Source organism: Anarrhichthys ocellatus, unplaced genomic scaffold (genome assembly GCF_004355925.1).
Source record: "Anarrhichthys ocellatus isolate YVR2014 unplaced genomic scaffold, GSC_Weel_1.0 scaffold31, whole genome shotgun sequence".
Classification (NCBI taxonomy): Eukaryota; Metazoa; Chordata; class Actinopteri; order Perciformes; family Anarhichadidae; genus Anarrhichthys; species Anarrhichthys ocellatus.
The window spans coordinates 4971253-4990204 of NW_022280061.1; positions in this window are offsets into that span (position 1 = coordinate 4971253).

Consider the following 18952-nt stretch of genomic DNA (forward strand, 5'->3'; position numbering starts at 1 on the left):
AGAGTGACAGAGAGAGACAATGAGAGAGAGACAGAGAGAGAGAGACAGAGAGAGAGAGACAGAGAGAGAGAGACAACGAGAGAGAGACAGAGAGAGACAGAGACAACGAGAGAGAGACAGAGAGAGACAATGAGAGAGAGACAGAGAGACAATGAGAGAGAGACAATGAGAGAGAGACAGAGAGACAATGAGAGAGACAGAGAGACAATGAGAGAGAGACAATGAGAGAGAGACAGAGAGACAACGAGAGAGAGACAGAGAGAGACAATGAGAGAGAGACAGAGAGACAATGAGAGAGAGACAGAGAGAGAGACAGAGAGACAATGAGAGAGAGACAGAGAGAGAGACAGAGAGACAATGAGAGAGAGACAGAGAGAGAGACAGAGAGAAAAAGTAAATGCAAGAACCCTCAACCCTCCAGCTAGGGTGGCCAGGCTACAGCCTCATTTGACATTATATATTTTAATAGATTAAACCGCATGTACATCGCACATGTCGATTACATTTACTGTCAATATGTTATCATAGCCCTGCCTGTGTTTGTTACTCTTACATGTAAATGGTAATAGACTGAACTTGAACAGCGCTTTTCTAGTCTTCCGATCACTCAAAGCTCTGAAACACAACATGTCATCCACCGATGGCGGGGGCTACCATGCAAGGTGCCACCAGCCCATCAGGACTCTAACTGGCATTCATACACCACAGGAACAGCCTGCGGGCACATTGTAGTTAAGTGTCTTGCCCAAGGACACATCGGCACGGGGATCAGAGCCGGGGATCAGAAACCGATTTAGGTAAATCTCTGCCTGTTTTAACTTATTAACAGATTTACACATATGTTATGGTTCATGGGGTTTTCTGATACATACACTGCGATGCATTTAATATGGTCTGGCCTATGATTTTATATATTTTCTCATATGGCCCACGATCAAAAATGTTTGCCCCCCTCTGACATACTGTACGCTGTTAAATAAAATGTAATTATTAAAACCTTTCCTCAGAACATCGGTCATAAAGCACCAAGCCTCCCACTGGCCTCTCGCCTGAGGATCAGAGCAGCGGCACACTTTCCCCTCACTGCTCAATGACAGGCACAACAAAGCACAGGAGTGAGGAGGAGAGGACAGAGGCCGGGGAAGAAGGAAGACTTGATGGAAGATACGGTATGAGAGTAAAATGGATTGGGGTGAGGGGTGGGGGGTGTGGGGGCGGGGGGGGGGGTTGTGCTGTACACTCAAAAGAGAAGGATGGAGCGGTTGGAACAGACGGAGACAGCAGGGGTAGGTGGGGCTGGGGGTGGAAGAGGGAAGGAAGGATCAGAAATGAGATGAGAGAGCAAAGGAGGAGAAGCAACAATAAAAGTGAGTGCTGCGGGAGTCTAAATGAGGTTCACTACACTTTGAAATAAGGAGTAATGCCGAAAAGCAGAAGGGCTGCAAAGGAGAAAAAAGAGAAAGCGCGCGAGATGAAGTGAGAATGTGCGAGCCTGACGAAGAATCAGAGAGAGAGGGTGGACAAGAGGACGGAGACAGACACTATTGCCATAATTAAAGCTGAGGATGAGGTCACTGCCGGGGACACAGTGCGACTTTAATAGCCCAGAGATTTGGCCTGCGTCCCATCGGCCCTTTAACTCTGCATTAAGCTGATTACCCCCACATTCAACCAAAAATCACCACCCACTCGCTTCTCGCCTAATATCACTTTAACTAAAGCAGTGTGGGGGAGGGGTGGGGGCCAAAGAGAAACTCAGAGGGAGACAGCAAAGGACGTGAGCTTGAAATTCATTTCATTTGTGTTTTTACCACATAGTGAAATCAGTGTTTTCAGTAATACTCTGTATTGCTGTTTTGTTTTTTTAAATACACGATATATTTGTTCACAAGTGGGCCACTTGAATTATACATAGTGCACGTGAGCGCACAGCGTTCCCTGAGATGACTTGTTGAACCGCTCTGGAAGGGTCAGCTGCACCAGCTTTTAATACCAATAATCGCAGCATTTGGTGAATGACTCATTGTTTTAATGCAGCTGCGGTTGACATCACAGTCATCAAAAGTATTATCTGCGTGTTTTGTTCAAAGCGACAGATGAGTGAAGCTCAACAACGCACATGGACAAACACCGCTCAATGTGCTCCTCACGCACACTCACATGCAGCACAACTTCTGACCTCAATCATCTTTATTAATCAAAGCCATTAGGAGATTGAAGTGGTGACTACGGGAGAGCTGCGCTGCAATTTCTGAACAGCACGTGAAATCCACAATTTAGAAAGCGTGGAATGTGTTAATGCAATCAGACGGGCTTCACACCTCCAGCTCGTCACTCGCTGTAAAGCACTCACTGCTCATACAGCAGTTTGACCAGAAGTCATTTCAAGCAGAATGTAAAACCGTCCCCCTGTAGCTTTGCTGATTGTCTTTAAGAAATATGAAAGTTAACTGAATTTATTTAGCATTTTGGAATATTTGTCACAGAAAACACATTTTCAATCAACCAATTTGGTATTCATTGTTTACTGACCTTTTTACCAAACAAATGAACTGATTATGCAACAAAATTGATGATAATTATAATTATTGTTAATAATTCTTTGTTGCTGGCCTAATAAGAAACACCTGGTCGTTTAATTAACTGTAATTTACACATCTATGCAATGCAAAGGTATCAAATGTATTATGGGATGTTTGACAAAAGTTCTTACAATATGGAAACGGAAATGAAATAGCAAATAAATATACAGTATTTATACACAGGGGGAAGCATGTCATTTCAAATACAACCTTCAACTGTTGCACATCCATAGAATGGACAGCACGTGTGTGCGCGGGGTTGTTCAGTTGTGCTTGTTGTTGCTGAGGCCCTTCGTGGCGGTCAGTATTCCTCCCAACACCCCACATATGTGGTCTTCCCACTTGGCTAAACCTGCAGAACCACCCTGCCCCCCCCCCCCCTCGCCCCGTCTCTCCATTATCCTTTCTCTCTTTGCAGCCACAGGATTAGCATAGCAGGGTGGAAGCACTTCAGCTAAAGCTCCCCTCCCCTGCAGCGCTCGTGCTGCTTGGACTGCTCTGGATCGAAGCTCAACACACAGAGGAGAGTCGTAGCACAAAGTGGTGTGTGAGTAACACATCTGGAGTGTGCTGGGTCATGAGCCTCTTCTTTTTTTCAAACACAGCGAATATGCAGCACCGGCAGATCAACGTTCACAGTGACAGCAGTCAGAAATTGTTTGTTTGTTTTTTCAGTTCTTTCAAATTTCCGTGTGCTGATTGTTTTGTTACATTTTGTGCAAAAGAGATGTCTTAAAAAGCACTTCTTTTTTTCTCACTCATTCCATCAATGAGAATAAAGGATTCTCTTTCAATGAGAGGACAGCCCAGTAGTGATATTAACGCGTTCTTTTTACCCTGCATTCGACTCATTCACATGCAGTGTACCAGTCATATCTAAACGTACTCCCTCGTCTACGTCCCCGTTCCCCGTCTCCCCCTGATCCTTTGATATCAGCCTTGACTTCAAAGCGGTGGGCTGCAGCATTACCTGATGCTAATAGTCCACATGAAAGTGAATCTGTATGAGGTGTGAGCATCGGGGACTGCCGGAGCCTCTTGGGGGGGGCCCCCATCTCTTCTCCGTCAAGCCAGACAGTCTATTCCCCGGCTTCTAGTTAGTGGTGACTTCTAAAAGACCTTCAGAGATACAGAGAGAGAGCATGCACACACCTTCTAAACAGGAGCCACAGAGCATGCACACACCTTCTAAACAGCAGCCACAGAGCATGCACACACCTTCTAAACAGCAGCCACAGAGCATGCACACACCTTCTAAACAGGAGCCACAGAGCATGCACACACCTTCTAAACAGCAGCTCCAGAGCATGCACACACCTTCTAAACAGGAGCCACAGAGCATGCACACACCTTCTAAACAGCAGCCACAGAGCATGCACACACCTTCTAAACAGCAGCCACAGAGCATGCACACACCTTCTAAACAGTTCAGAGGGATGCTGTCCGTGCCCTAACATGGTACTTGAATGTGGTTTGGGTTGAGTGAGTTGACAAATGTGATAAAAAGAAAAAGCTTTAGTATTAGAGCCCCATCCAGTTAACAACAGCTGAATCCCTCCGCTGGGACAACAGCACTGATTCAGTTCTGCTGGTTGATATGGTCCAGCGCTCAGCACACCGATACATCATCCTGCCAGACACCGGGGTGTTGAGCTCCAGACTCACTCTGAGGAGATAGGACCTCATTAGCATGAAGATAAGTCCAACGTGCAGGGATTTATTAAACATAATTATGCAGTAACTGGACATTAAAATGTAGAGGCAGGGGTGGCCATGTAATTTCGGGGCACAAAAAAAAGCATAGACAGCTGCTGAGCGATGAAGGAGTTTAGCACAGAGCCAGGGCAACCGAGGTCCAACAGCAGCTGTGGGCGTCGTAGAGAGGAAATGTTCCCAGCAGCGGATTCTTTTTATGCTCAAAATGCATAATCAATCTGTCTGACACTCCGCACCTCCTCCTGCTTCTCTCTAAGTGGATTCACTGACACTCAAACGCCTTTAAGGTGCCTTCAGACAGAAACAAAGAAAACATGTTTGGCTTACATCATTTGTGGACGATTTGACCAGATAGTCAGATACTCAAAAGTTTGTCTTAATTTTCTCCAGTCAGTATGCTAATGTAGCAGATTCATAAAGGCCCGGCATACGCACAACGTCTTTCCTCAACTCAACATTTAGCTTGGGCTGTACTCCCTCTGCTGCTTCAATAAAGCAAACCATTTAATGGATTCTAAGACGCATTGCGATGCAGACGTGAGTGATTCTGCATCGATGCGGTGTCGGCACAAAATCGGGATTTGGTTTCATTTCAGCAGAGTGCGAGCCGTTACTGCGTCTCGCTGTCGTTCTCTCACGCTTGCGTGTTTCTCTCTTCTCTCTCTTCACTCCTCTGATCTCTGGGTTTCATCGAGGGCGGAGCTTATACGCACTCGGCACATTCAGCAGTCGCAGTGTGCTTACTTGCTGCATTACCAATATTAGCTGCTCTGTTTCAACAATGTTGGGCTGAAAAACATTCAACCGTGGTGATTTCTGTTTGGTTGTTGATGCCCTGAGTTGGGTCACACAGATACTGGGATTGGAAAGATGCAACTCGTTTTATATTACAGACTGCTGGAGTCTTTTTGTAGAACGTTCTAAATATAAAGCAAGTCCAGATGTATCTGGCTGCTTGTATACTGATGGAAAAGTAGCCATGTGCAGTAATGTTGAGGATGCAATGCAGTGAGAGGAGAAATATGTGCATTCAAATGGTTGACAGGTGAATGATAATCAAATCAAATTGTGAGTGTAGAGACGACTCACTCCTCTAAAACTTATGTTTCCTTGCGTTGGACAAACAATTTGTCGACTGTGAAAACAAGATTTAGTTTTCTTCTTAACTTTCTAAGAGTGCTCGCCATCACTCGTAAAATGTTTCATAAGACACGAGCAAAAATAAGACAAACATTGGTGGATCCCAGAAATCAATAGAGACAAAATAAGAGCAAATTGTGGATAAATACAAATAAGGACATTTGTTTGAATATCGCTTTCTGCATGAGGCCCTGAATCTTTTATGTATATGTGTCTTTTCCTCCCTCGTCTAAAACCCGGTGTCTACATTACCCACAATGCAACTGGAATGCTGCCAGTTTGGTCAGAGGTTTGGGTGTGTTATGCTAGCAGCGGCTAGTGTAGCCTTGAACAGAGATGAGGAGTGGACTACAGAGGTCTGGTGAACTCACGTCTTTCTAACTCCACTCCACTTCTCTTGTCAACTTGCCAACTTTAGCTCCAACCGATGCGGACTCAAGCTGCAACACTTGAAGCAGTGAATCAGACACACACTGTACTTTGTTGTTAGCTAACTAGTGGAATACTAAAATGACCCACTGCCTGACGAGGCCCGGGGTCGAGGCAGCCTTCAGAAGAACTGAAAAGGAGCAACGTGATCGACATTGCCACTAAAAAGCAACCGAGCAATCCAACAAACAAACAGAAAGAAGCAGCTGATGTTTGAGAGTTAACTGTGGCTTCACAGGGCGACAATGCTGCTTGCTGAGGAAACAGAGTGCCTCAGTCCTCAGTGAAATGAAATAACATTAACACTATTGTCCCAATGTTGTGTGTGTGACATAGGTCATGTGACTCATAAGGAACACGAGCCAAACCTTCTGAATATGTTCTTATTCTAGATATTCATGTTCACTATGAAGACCGACATACATGTTGTATTTATCCTGTTGAGGACCTGCTCCCTTAATATCTTCATAAAAAAGAACTTTAAATCACTGACAGTTCAGTTCAGTCCCACACACGTTGACACCTGCTGCACTTTGAAATAGATTTGTTTTCAGATCAGTAGCATCACATCCAACTATTCTGAGTTACGGTTCCGTCAGTTTAGGACATTTCATGCAGAGATGATCAACAGTCAACCTTATTCTAGGAAGGGCATGAGGCAAAACTTTGTGCAAAGCGTTGAGAAGTTAATTGTGTTTCCACAGTTTTCTCCCACATAGCTGCTTCTGAGTTTGATTTGATTCCTAAAAGGGCTGCGGCTGCCTAAACCTCCTTTTCATTTGACTCTAGTCATTTGGAACATTTCCTCATTCAAACCGGGGCTTTGATTAAAAAGAAAGGGCCGCTTATCTCAAAGGGCTGGGTTTCTTCCCCCAGCCTTAGAAAACAGCTTGCAGCTAACTCGAGTAAATAAGTGTACAAAAGCTTCTCCTCGTGCGTATGCAGGTCAGCGCTCTTCAAGAAGCTCGCCTACAATGTGCAAACAACAGAGTCCTGTGATGCATGCGGGCACGGCAAAACAGCCCCGACATGTCTACGTTGTGTTTCATTTCCTGCTGCTCTGTTTCCTTGCTTTACTGCAACATCAATCAGTTGCAGATGGAGGAACTAATAATTTCCGACAACTACTGATAGATGTCTAATCTCTGAGGAAAGCCAACCTCTTGCAGGCTGTGTCAACGATACCAGCTTTTTCATGTTCCACATTAATTCCTGAACGTAATAACTGAAGGCAGTTTGGAGAAAGAGGCATTTCATTTATAATTAAACAACACTGCTTTAGATGATGTCTGGCCTGTGACGTAACCTCTGGACAATCACATGGGGAAACAAGGAAGCGTGATGAAAATATGCATCAGTATTTCGGGCATGTGAAATAATGCTTTGTCTCTTTCATTCCATTCTTAGAACTACACTAGAATGGTCGTGGTTGTAATCACAAGTTCATGTTATCATTCCATTTCTCATCTGTGGAGGCAATTTATATGGTGTTACACGATTGCACCCCAATTTCAGCTCGTACAAATGTTAGTCTTACGACACCGCCTCTCTTGCAAAGGAGCTGCTCATAATGGAATATAAATCAAGTCACGTCCGAAGCCTAATTCTGAGTATCAGGAGGATCAGTTGAAGATAATGACAGCCAGCGGTTTCTGTCCACGCTGTCGAGCTGAATGTGTTGCCCTCTGTTTAACTACCTGCTTCTTGAGGCCCCAGTTGCTGCAGTTTGGCATTACATTGCATCCAATTGCATCATGTTGAACCTCTTTGAAGTTGCAGTGGCACTTCTTACCCCCTTATTCAGGCTCGGCTTCCATTCCTTTGACCCAAATAAAAAGACAATCGCAAAGAAAAAAGCTGCGCAAGTATGTGATGCTGTTGCAATGAGTCTGCCGTGGTGTCACACACAAGAAAGGGCCAATGTCACTCTATCACACACCTGTGTGCGTCTTGTATGGCAGCTAAATCAGAGTTGGTTTACAGTCGTGTTCTTAGAGGGCTGGAGTCAGATCTGAGACCTGTCCTCTCTTTTATCTGTCAGTGATTAGCTCCACACTCCGATCAGGATCCTTGGGGATTCACTTGAGATGCTTTCTGTATATCTCTCTGTTGTTGTCTTGCCCTTGTCTTGTACTCTCGTGCACCGCCCTCTCTGTGTATTCTATTTAGCATCTTTTCCATCCAATCCCCCCCTTTCAGCCAAGCTTTCTGCAACTGCTTCCCTCCATTTCTGTTCCTGATCAACGCAACTTTATCTTCCAGACACGCGTCCATATAAAAAACAAACAACAACAACAACATCAACAACAATACAATACGAGGACACCACGACGCTGGTATAATCATTGCAGTTCAGAAGCCACTCGTGGTTAAATAACATGCAGACATCTGTTCCACAATGTTTCTAAGAAGAATACCTTGCATCTCTTCGTGTTGTCTCAGTTAAGACTTCTTTAATTTAGTCTATTGACATTTAGATGTGTAGATAAAGCATGAAAGGTGGGAACAGTACGAGTCACAAACATATTACTTGCACTTTGAGCAAGATTCTAAAAGCGTCATTAAATGCCACCTGAATCTTTTGATTCTGTCTCTCTCTTCAGAGTACAGAACACTCTGAAGAGACCTGTTTTAACGTCTTCTGTACACACATGAAATGTCCGTGCCATCACACTGGCTTCAGCATACAGTTAGCAACACTAGCGCTGCACATCGTCATCGTCACGTAGGTCATTCCTGATGGTGCGGCCCAGATATCTCACTTTTTTACCACATGTAGCTCTTGGTCTGCCTCGGGGAACGAAGGGAAATGTAGCTTCTGATCCTCCTTGGTTTTAGCTATCATGATAACACTCTTAGAGTAGAATTTAGTGTCATACTGCAGACCATAACGTGAGCAGACTCTGAGCAGTTGCTGTAAACCAGCGCTATAAGGAGACAGGACCACTAAGTCATCAGCGTACATCACTCCCCCCCACCATACATCCTGTCTTCCACTCTTACACTAACTTCCCTATCCTTCCCTGTGCACGTCCTCTTGCTGTCTTATGGTGCACAGGTGCTGCCAGTCTCCAGAGAGTGGAGCCAGCTAATGCAAGGCAAACACTAGTCAGCCAAGTCAGACATGCAGAGCACAAAAGGATGGTCTGCCATGTTGTGGTGCTGCAGTCAGTGCACTTTAACACCCTCCTTCCCTTCCACACATTCCAATAAGCCCCCGGTAGTTTGTACAGCTCAGGCTGCTGACATACGTATTCAGTCAGGACCGTCGGCAGACGCCTTTCTCACCCGCAGGGACCTGTGAGCCGGAGAGAAGGATGGCACTGAAGAAAGATCAGACCACTCTTTGAATATCTCTCACTCTTTTTGCTGTTATCTTCTATTTGCCCTCCAAGTCATTTCATATTCAATCAGAGGAAACGGAAGAGGCATTCCAAGTCGTTGAGCATACGTAAAAGCTAATAGACACTAAGTGAAACGGAAGCAAGACCGCTTTGTGAGTTTGCCAACATTTGGTAAAGCTTACGAATGTGCCCCTCAAGCTGCAGAAGACCGAGTCACTCAGCAGCTGTGGGAAAATGCATTAGGCTGTTCAGCTAACATGGCTAATACCCTTTGTTTGCTTCAATATGGACACTTAGCCCAACACTGAACAAATATGGCATGGTCATGGTCATGGTACAGCCCTTGACCAACATAATGACCCCCACATGGAGCCATTAGAGGATGGCTGTGGTGGTCAGGGCTGGGGGATTCATTCAATTATATTTCCAATTACGATTCTGGATTCTAAGGACTATAAAAACAAGATCATTATGATAAAGCGATGATTGTACCCCATTGCGTTTTGCAATGATGTTTTCATCTGCCTTTGTCTATACATCTCTATAACAGGGGTGCGCTTTCGCCCCAATCCCCTCACGTTGCCTCTTCCCGGCGCTGGTTGACCCACACCGTGCTCCTCTGTGACAGTACACACTTGTGTTGTATATTAACATGAAGGAAATCACATTTCAGCAGAGGTGGGAGGGCACAGCACAGGTCGTGTTTGTTTTTTGGGTGACCAGACAAGACGGGTATCTGCCAGCTATTGCAAGTCTTGCGTCCCGTCAAGTTACCGGGTGTGCGGACAAGAGAGAGCGAGAGAGAGAGTGTGTGTGTGTGTGTGTGTGTGTGTGTGACCGTGAGCATGAAGCTAGCAGTAGTGTTATAACTGTGATTGTAGCAGTACAGTGTGTGTACAAAGTTCAGGCTGTTGGTGAATAAATGCAACAACTCCTGAAGACCCAAGCCAAGTTCCGGTGTTTAGTTTAATATCAAACCGTTTTGAAACTTTTTACAGCGGCTCATCTCTGGCTTCGGGGTGAAGGTTGCCAGCAGCACCAGCCAAAAGCTTTTAAGCGGCCCTCGTCGCTTCCTGGGGCCACAGACTCGGTGCTCTGCGTGCCCTCTCTCCCCGCGGGGAAGGACGGGGCCCCTGCTGCTGAAGCAAAGGTCTCCATGTCTTTAGGATTACATTGTCTACAAGTAAACACACTTCTTCATATATCTAGCCTCTTCATTTCACTTTCAAATGTAAAGAAATAGTTTCCAAAGTAAATGAATAACTGTTGAATGACCATGCTCTCAATATTGACCAAAGGAATGCCGATTATGAGTTTTGCCACCATCAAGCAGCCGTAGTTGTGGGAAGATCATACAAAGGAGCCAACAATGAGCAAAAGAGATATCACGAAGAACCGGCTGACCTATCGATAACAATACTGAGAATAGCCAACTAAAAAAAATGAATCATTTAACTACAACATCAATTATTCACCTGAAGAAAAAAAAAAGGAAGGGAAAAGTAAGAGCTCTTCACTATCACACAGCTGATGGTCTGATCCTTCATTACTGAGCATGAGGAGCGCCTTTCCTTTCTCCAGTGGAACACAAATGTTTGATCTACTGGAGCTGGCATCAATCACAGCAAGCTGCCATCTTAAAGAGGCTTTCTGCATTATGTACATGGAAGGATAGGTGTTCACCCTAAGACAGGGGCACGCTCAATGCAACGCATGACATGTGCTCACATATGGAGGAGATAAAGCATGGGCTGCTGAAGGAATCAGAGAGAGAGAGAGAGAGACCTAGAGGCTGTTAAATTGCCCATTTCATTATTGATAAGCATCACAAGCAGAAGTCAGTCTTCCCATATGATTGACAGCTGAGTCTCAGCCACTGATTTTCCACATGAGAGAGAGAGGCGATTCAGGCGAGGGATGAGGAATGTGATGGTCCAATTTGAGTTCAAATGGAGCGCTAGGTGCAGGGAGACAGGCAGAGTGAATACATATCAACGTACCTTTCACAATGCAAGTAATGCAAAGTAACGCAAGATAAACTACACATCCGGCTTTGCTTTATACGAGTCGTTTGGCATCCTATGCGATCCGAGCAGCTTAACGCCTCTGTGATTTCACTGAGCACTTTTCTTTCACATATCCAATTATGGATGGCAGTCTGTGTGTGTGTTTTTTCATCATGTGAGAAACACCTGGTCCCTCATTTAAACACATAATAGCAGCCGAGAAGTAAAGTCTCAATTTAATTCAGTGCAGATCACGCTATCATCTAGTAATGCTACGTTCACACACATCTCCACAGGTTCTTTAAACCTATCTGCCTTTGACTGTTCATCAGGGTTTCCAATGCACTGCAAATGTGCATGTAGTGTAAAATCATCAAATAAAAGCATGTATTCACAGATTGCAAGAGTTCAGAGGTCAGTATGAAGAGATAGATGACTATCTCTGATAGAAGCCGAAGACTTCTACAACCACTCTACCAGTTCTGTGAGACTGTAACGCAGCACAGTGACAGAGGACCAGAGGACCATTCTCATCTCTCCACTGTGTTGCTCCCCGTCCCCTCGCTAGTGACCCAATATCAACACCAGCACTCAGGCTTAAAGGACGTCCTGATTCCTAACATGCATTTGAAGGAGTAGATGTAACTGTTCCTTTGGTATTCAGTCGTTATTTATCCAAGATGATCAATCTGTCTTCACTGTTTATGTCGTGCGTCTTATGGTTCTGCTCCAACTGATAATGACATTTCATCTTGATATAACTTATATTTGTATCTTGCACATCCAATTCAACAGCTAACATGATGACATGATGTTTAGTGCGTGCAGCTGGCAAATTATAATATTAATAACATGATCTTGTATTCAGCACTTATTTGCTGTATTTCATATTTAATTGATGTTTGTGTGTATTTAATGTATATTACTCAATCAAAAGTCACTCTTTATGTGTATGGTATTTTTTCTATATATGTTACATGTGCGTGTGTGTCGAAAAGAAACATCCAAACATACTTGTCATATTATGCCACATAAGCAAACGTCAGCATATATACATCGTCATAAATACTGTTATGCTCATCTGACAAGAGATTGTAAAACACAGCAGTAGAACAGAACAATGGACAGCTGACGCAGCTGTGCCACACATCATGTTTAATAGATGGCGCTTTAAAATGACAACTATCAGTCAAGGATGTCTCATTTGTTAAATGCCTGTTGTCTCGACTCCTCCGATCAGATCCCCAGTGGGCGGGACTGAGGTGCAAGAAGGGGAGGCGAGGGAAGGAATCGAGGATGTAGGAACCAGGAGATAAGAAAAGCTTTTGAACATGCTAATGTTTTGCTGGTAGATTACCATGCTAACCATCTTGGTTTAACCCGCTTTTTGTCTCATAAACTTGCACGTCACTATATTTTTTTCACGAGTAGGCCTACTTTAGTTTCACACAGCGTGTAAAGAACGGACTCACTTTGTCCAGAATGAGGCTGATCGCACCACAAATAAAGGCATCAACTTACCAGATTGTGCAGAATGGACAAATTCAAAATGCACATTTGTGTACAACAGCAGAGGGGCTCTGTAGTCAAATGACTACTCCTTTCAACCTTGACTAAGGCAGAGGATACCAGATCCATTCCTGTCCTTCTTACCTTTCAAAATAAAAGCTCTAACAGTGTAAATGCGACCAGAGAGCATTTTGCTAAAATGAAATGAAAGAGCTAAGGTTCTTCGTGGCAGCACTGGTGTGGTGTCTGTAGAGCGCTTACTTTGATATTTAGCTTCGGATGGCTGTGTTTGGCGCAATAAGGCACGTCTGATTGAATCTCGAGCATTCTCTAGAGTGGCAACAATCAGCTCCGACGGCCACGGCGCAACTGGAACACGGCGCAGTGGCGTCCGGTGGAATCTTGTGGTGCGCTTGTAGGTCTATGTGTAGATTAACTGTAACTCTATCATTTCTGTATAACATCGCAGACCATGTATTGAGATATTCGTCATGAAACGGAAAGATACTCTGCACTGCTCCGCTGACTGCTTTTACTGTATAATTAGCGTCCGTTATCCAATTAAGTATCTACTGAGCTTCGCAATTTAGAGCTTTTTAACCAGTTATGAACTAATTATTCCAATCACTTTTTCTTTTCTTTTCTTCGGTGTTAGGCTACTGTCAATAAAGCTGCCATAAGATTGGCATTTAGACTTCCTGTAAAACGCTGTAGGCCTACTTCAGTGGAGACACCATGCTGCACTACAGGGGTAACTACAACTGCAGCCAATAAAGACAGCAATCCCGCCGCTGCTTTCCATCCTATCTAACTGCCCTGCGCTCCATTATTAATAGCTCATTGATCCTTCACTGTCCTTTTTCACATCACATTAAAGAGGTAATGTTACCTTTTATGGGACCTTTAAAAGCCTGGACAGGGAGGGATCATGTTATTTGTGCCCCTGAAAGGCCTTTAATTTGAAACATTTGAGCAGGAAGTGTTGAGCTGCGTGGACAGAAGATTAATATCGGACATAAAAAATGGAGGAAATGTTGAATTTGCACCAACAGCAAACTAAGAAAGTTCTTACCAGTTTCTAATTGAAGCCTGTGTTTCTCTGCGGTTGGGATAATTAAGGCTACGGACACTATTTGATCATTTAAAGTATACAGAAACACAGTCAGAATGAACCCAAGCCTAGCAGCTGGCCCTAAGAGACACTTTTTAAACCACTCCTCTTCAGCACCCACTCCCACTACCAGAGCCAAGCAATGACTGCGTCCCCTATGCCTCTCTTGTGTGCTGGCATGTTCACAGTGGTGGCTGTGGACCAGGCAGGGTTTATCTGCCTCCATGTGGAGCACACTGCCGCTGGCACAGAACACCCACCGGCATGTCTGGACTGCCAAGCCGTTCCTGCCATTTGGTTTCAACAGCAGCAAAAGCTCTGTCAACGCTGCCTTTCAGTGGATGTGGATGATTGTAGATATGAAGAGCATGGCAGATTCTTTCTCCCGAGACCGCTCCACCTGACCCTGAACCCGACCCAGAACTGCTTCTGACAATGAGGAATGCTGGGCTGGGAGGAGAACGTTTCTGCTTGGATGGTCCTGCTCTCTTTGTCAGCGAGCCAGCACTTCCTGTGTAGCAGGGAAATCAGCTGCTGAAGAGATCAGCATATCCTCGCTGCCTCCCTGGTGTCCTGTCTGGGCTGCATTGAGCTCACTGACCTCGTAAAGCACGTGATCAAGAAGGAACATATCTCAGTTAAAAGCCAAGTTACTCACAGAAATGTTTTTGAATACTTTCGATAATACACATCAAATAATTGTCTCATGCTGTCTCTACTTATACACTCATCAAAGACAAACAGTGTCTATGAGCCAGCAAGTCTGCTGATTCAGCCGATGGGTCCATTGGAATAGTAGTCATTTGCTTACATTGTTATTATGAACATAGGAATAAACTGAGAGAATGTAGTACTGAGACAAAGACGTTGATCCTGGGCGTAACAAGTCTACTGTAATGTGTCTTTACTGGTTTGGTTTACAGGAGCTGCAGTCAGAGGGAACATGCATCAGTGAGAGATCTGCACAACAGGTTGAAATGACCAAATGTTCTCCCCCAGAGAAAACATTCAGACTCAGCAGGTACAGGAAGAGAGAGACGAGATCAAAGAGAAGAGTGCAGCAGGTTCAGAGATTCAGGAAGTGAACTGAGAAAAATAAGCTTCTTGAGTTTAGCATACGCTGTCACTGTACCGCTGAAGTCATCGAGGTGCTTGCATTCAAAATGACTCACATCAGAGAGTCAGAACAGAATAAAAATAGGAATTCCTCTCAGACTGCATGTATCAGATGTAATAAATTAGAAGCAGGAGGATCATTGTGCTAAAGTGCAATTCTTGAAAGTAAAAATAACCCATTAATGTGTTTACAGACGCTCTGAATACACGTCTGTACGCCCCTGTATGCTGGGGCATCACGATGCAGTATTTTATAATCTCACTTCATCACTTTCAAACTATAGTGCCTTGTTGTTGGCTCAGGAGTGGCTGGAGAGACAAAGCTTTAATGGAACTAAAGTACAGTGGTTCACACTAATGCATGGAAATGGTTGTCAACAGGCTTTCAGCCGCTGCCTCACATTTAGAGCTCGGTCACTAGTCGGTGGATGGCTAGCTTCCCATCGCACTGAATTACAACGCTGTCAAGTGTCTGCTATCACTTATGAGGTTGGCAGCGCACATCTATTCCCAAAATATCTGGGCTGGTGCTGACACCCAACAACTAATGCATATTCAAAAGTCTGTCACAACCGATCGGCAGTGAGCTGAGTCCATGTCCGCATATTTCCCTCCGTGTGCGTCTAAACTGACTCAGACGCAGAGAGGAGAGTCCTTTTTATTTATGTTTTCATCCGACATAAGGATGTCCACATAAAGACGTGTTAGTTTTAATAAAGCCATAACCATAGCTCATTAACAGCAGGGTGAGAACGCTGGCTGCTTGGAAACATGCTTCCTAATGACCCCCGTGGGACAGATCATCTGAATATGCAACAGTGATTTCTGTTATGTAGAGTATCACGGTCTCTAGGGCTTGCTTTGAATTGGTAACAACCACGCATGAACCTTTAAACCTCTCCCAACACATGCATGGGTGCGCACACACACACACACACACACACACACCGCATTGCCATGCAACACTTGCAAAATGTACAACTGCATGGCAACAAATCAACTGTAGAATCCTTGTCATGTCCTTTAGCGATGGCTCGTACCCGACAATGATCCCCTCACATCTCATCTTGCATCAGGCTATATGTGCATCAGGTGCAAATCAAGGTGTCTATACTTCAGGCCTTTGTGTGTTTCATGATAGATGCCAATGACAAGTGTTTGAATGGCAGCGGCAGAAGGTGGAAGATGCTTTATTCTCAAACATATTCAGAGGTCCCCCCCCCCTGCCAAGAAATACTAAGAGCATGTACTTATTGTTTGTGTGCCATCCTTACTTGAAAAGACTGCTTCATACAAATGTGTGATGCCAGTTTGACAAGCCTTTTTTGGGCTTGGCTGCCTTTGCAGAAACCTTTGGAAAAGAAGCAAAATGGCCGATATCTCCAGTGTATAGAGGTGTATAAAGGGAGTACACACAGCCAACATGTAGGTGTTAGGAGTGCTCAACTCAACGTGTAGCTCATAATTCAACAACACAAACTTTAATGGTCCTAGTTCTTATTGATCTCTCTTTCTAGTTATGCCAAGGACCAAGAAAAGGAAAGTGGAGAAGCTCGACAACAAAAGGAAGCTACACATTCTCAGACAAGAATGGATAAAAAAATATTTCCCCAATATGTAGTTTGGTGTCCATTCATCTGTGCAAGCCTTAAATAAACTTTGATAGATAAATGCAGAAGGCACATGCGTCAAAACCATGCTCTTATTGGCCTCTTTGAAAGGCCAATAAGAGCAAACCAGAGCACAATTAGCAGAAATGATGGACTCAAACACATTCACATGCTCGTGAGAGAATCCTTCTTCCCGTCGTGCACTTCCAGCTCTGCTCAGGATCTTCCTGAATAAGGACGCTTGTGTGGGCAGAAGAAGGAATGCTGCCGTAGAGTCTCACTGATAAACAAGTAGAACTGATTCCTTCAGTGCTTTAGGATAAGGAACATGTAATTACATACGGTGCATGCCGTCTTTCTCACATTAATGGAAGGCATCAGATTGTAATGTGATTATTCTGCTCTGCTGTAACAGAAGCCTGTCAGAGTTGTTTCTGTTTGTCGGTGACGATGTGTCAGCTTTAGCTGCTGCATGTGAGAGACAGCCATGAGACCCTCCCAGCTCTCCACTGCTCTGTCCACGTGTTCATCCGTCTCTGTTCATGTGTTAGAACAACGTGTTTGAGATGATTTGAGATAATGGGCTATTTGGTTGCTTGATAGTCTGTCATCATTAACGCGTCGTATCAGCTTCACTCTGTAGATCAGGTCGAGAGGTGGCCTGTTGGATTCGGGTTCATTTGTGTAACGTAACTGTAATGTGTCTAAAACAATATTCTGAAGTCTGATTTGATGTTCTGGTTGGATAACAGCATTAGAATGTGAATGTGACATGGTGACATGTAAAGCACCACGTGGAGACAATTTCTTAAATACATAATGTATCGTATATTTAATGAAGTGCATCTGACATAGGGCTGTGCAGAAATATCGATATCGCTTACTATCACGATCAATATGCACTTTATTTTCATATATTCTTTTATGGCAAGTGCATTTCAGTTCAGTGTGTTCTCTGCTGAGTGACTGAGCAACATGAATACATGTTTTAAGTAGTTAAGTTATTAACATGTGATGTACATATTACACTATCCAGGTGGTGCACAGCAAGTTGTATCTTTAGCACTATTTGAACATTTTCATTTAAAACAATAGAGTATCGCAATATATTGCATTTTGAAGCATGTATCGCGATATGTATTGTAGCATGAGATGCTTACCAATACACACAATATTTTGTCCTATTAACAAAAAATATTAATGTGCTTAATATTTCATGAATATTTTCAGAAACGCACTCCCTCTTTAGAGTAGTGAAACTATTATCACACCACGTTATACAAAGATATCTAATCTAAACATACACAGAGGGATAATCTGGAATTTAGCCAAACTGTCAAACATAGAAGAGTAATAGAGAAAAACAGAAGTATGATTTCATCTGAAGGGTATTCCAGTGATTATGCAGCACAAGTCTCTTAAACTTCCCTCTGTATATTTACTCAAAGTCAACTCAATCAATTCATTATTAACGTCTTTCACTTTTTGCTCTCAACATGTTTAAATGTTTCCCTGCTGTCCCGGCCAACTTCCCGTGTACAGTTAGAAAAGATGAATTTAATCCAATGATCTATTACGAGCACATTCTGATATTGTTGTGATCTGTTCTTGCTGAGATCAGCCTCATTCATGTTACAATCATGTATATCTACGATTGAGAGATGGAACAACTCATCTAATGTTGGAATATCAATACGTAAATGTACATGACTGCACTACTCTGACCAGGTGTGTGATACTCAAAGACAATGCGTTGTCCTCTGTGTACTGGCACACAGCAAGAGACGTGACCGGTTAGATGAAGGATACGACTCGTCATTTATCAATCTGCATATTTGAGCTAAATCCGTTTAATGTACTGTAACTGGTAAAAAACAAAGTCTCTGCAATGGTCATTCATTTGGTCTTTTCTGGGCACATGTGTTAAGCTTTTAATGACACTTCTAGCATAGCAAAGCTACACATTTGATATTAATGTATGAGTTGAATAAGGAAGCAATTTAATCCAGGACCAAAGCGTTTAACACTCACTAATGTCAAAGCTAATCCAGAAATCCAAGTTTATCCCAAAACCCGCATTGAAGCGATCCTGGTGTTGGTATCCCTGTTCCACGCTGCACAGCACGGAGCCTCATGTACGATTAAACGTCAGAGAGCTATTGCGTGATATGATGTTTAGCTGTAATTCATCTGAAATCACTCCGACTACATTTAAGCATTCTAATATTTTAATACTGTCTCTTAATTGTATTTGACTGCATGTGAATGGTGATCGTACATCTGCTTCACCAAACATCTGTTTCTACTCTGCAAGGGATGTGTTTAAATGTAATTTGTCTTTTTTGATAAAACCAAATATGTAGAACTGTGTGTAATAGAATAACCTCCC